This window comes from Periplaneta americana, chromosome 16, assembly GCF_040183065.1.
Source record: "Periplaneta americana isolate PAMFEO1 chromosome 16, P.americana_PAMFEO1_priV1, whole genome shotgun sequence".
In the NCBI taxonomy this organism is placed as follows: domain Eukaryota; kingdom Metazoa; phylum Arthropoda; class Insecta; order Blattodea; family Blattidae; genus Periplaneta; species Periplaneta americana.
In genome coordinates, this window is record NC_091132.1 from 2,327,124 (window position 1) to 2,329,266 (window position 2,143).

Genomic DNA, 2,143 nt, shown 5'->3' on the forward strand with positions numbered 1-2,143 from the left:
GTCACTCGCTGTCAGTGCAGTGGTTGACTCTGCAGTAGGATGGCGAACTTTGAAGATGCACCCGCCTGAGAAGCTTTATGTCAGACAAAAACCTGAATTATATTTTGAGACTGAACATTAGAGTTGGGTCGATTCGTGAACGAATCGTTCATTCGAACGACTAATAATAAAGAATCGTAAGAATCGATTCGTGGTATCAACGAATCGTCGTTCAAAAGAATCGTAACGAATCGTCATTCAAAAGAATATGAAGGAATCGGCATGGTATCGTAACCCACGATTCTATTCGTTGTTTGATGTAACCTGTCAACGGACATTTCCGAACCGTGTCGAATGCTCCCGAGCGAGAGTGAAATCAAAATATGTACTGCATTTGTTAAGCATGGAAAATAATGAACACAAACCTGAAATTTGCATAGTTAAATAGAGATGTAATGCAAAAAATGTACTTCATAATAAGGTTCAGTTGATAAATTATAATTTAGAGACATTATCTTAGGTAATTTTGTAGACGAATGGAGTTCATACTGAATGGTTCCAGCCAATGAGAAAGAGACAATCCAATGTCTCGCCTCTTATGCCATCTATGCGAGAGATGTAGAACGTTTTTGTTCTACGCGTGGTTTGCAAAGGAAAGTGTCTTGCGACGATTCAAAAGAATAGTTGGAATCGCAGACTGAGAAGAATCGTGAACGAATCGTTAGAATCGATTCGTAATGTGTGATTGAATCGTTGGAATCGACTTCTGAAAAAGAATCGTGTTGCCCAACTCTACTGAACATGGCTAATTTATTTGTTACAAACATTCAACGGCTTCTGCAAATGAAACGACCTCATGTCTCGGAAAACAACCACAATTTATCTTGTTATTGAGTTCATTTTGATTACTGTGACACTCTCTACACTGACCTTAACATGACACTGACTGACAGACTACAGCGTGTTCTTAATGCATGTGTTCGATTTATTTGCAACGTCTGTAGATCTGACCGTATCACACCTTCACTAAATATGCTGTCCTGGGTCCGTCTCAAAGAGCGAAGAACTATTCACTCTCTCACTTTACTCTTCAATATACTTCAGAACTCTAACCCTAGCTACATAGCTTCTCGTTTTCAACATTTGTCCTCATACCACAAAATAGACACTCGCTCACAACACCATATCACACTCTCCATTCCTGAACACAGAACATCCTTCTACTCTTCATCTTTCACCGTCTCTGCAGCTCATCTCTGGAACTGTCTACCACAACATGTCAGAGACTGTCGGACATTGTCTAGTTTCAAAAATAAATTAGAATTGCACTATTCCAATTCAGATTCCTTTCAGTTATAAGCCCTTTTCTCTGCCATAGTTTTGTAAAAATATAGGCTATATATTTCTTTTTCCTTCCTTTCCCCTTTTTGTTCTCTTTATCAGCCGATGAATTTATTATCATAGCCTTTTTATCGTAAATTTTATTTAATTTTCGTACTTCTTTTCTTTTTTTATTATTTTATTACATTCCATTTTGATATATTCTTCCTTACGTTTTTCCATATTAACCATTTGTACTAAATGAGTTGCTTTCACTATATTCCAATGAATTTACTTTCTTTTTTATTATGGTATTATTTTCATGTTGTTTAGTGTCGATTTTATTATGCTGTTATTATTATTTTTTTGTAATATGTTAGTATTCTGTTCTTTAACTGCTTGTGCAAATCAAGATTTCAGGTATAACTCCCTGTAAAGTTGATTTGAATAATTTCAAGGGAAAAATTGTTCCGGAGCCGGGTATCGAACCCGGGACCTTTGGTTTAACGTACCAACGCTCTACCATTGAGCTACTCGGGAACTCTAACCGACACCGACACAATTTTTCCCTCGAAATTATTCAAATCAACTTTACAGGGAGTTAAACCTGAAATCTTGATTTGCATAATACACGTCACTGTTCGTTAACAGAAAACCACAATTTAAGTCACACGGAGTTAGTGTGCACTCGAAGTTGGTTGCTTGACGGTTGTCAGCCCACTTTGAGGTCTGTGGATATAGAGGGAAAAATTGTGTCGGTGTCGGTTAGAGTTCCCGAGTAGCTCAATGGTAGAGCGTTGGTACGCTAAACCAAAGGTCCCGGGTTCGATACCCGGCTCCGGAA

The 2,143-nt window shown here is 37.9% G+C and overlaps 1 non-coding gene across 1 annotated transcript; it reads left to right on the forward strand.

Annotated features, from left to right (window-relative positions):
* The first annotated feature begins 2,071 nt into the window (after nt 1-2,071).
* Nucleotides 2,072-2,143, forward strand: TRNAS-GCU (transfer RNA serine (anticodon GCU)). Its single transcript has one exon. It is a non-coding gene; the product is annotated as a tRNA-Ser (tRNA).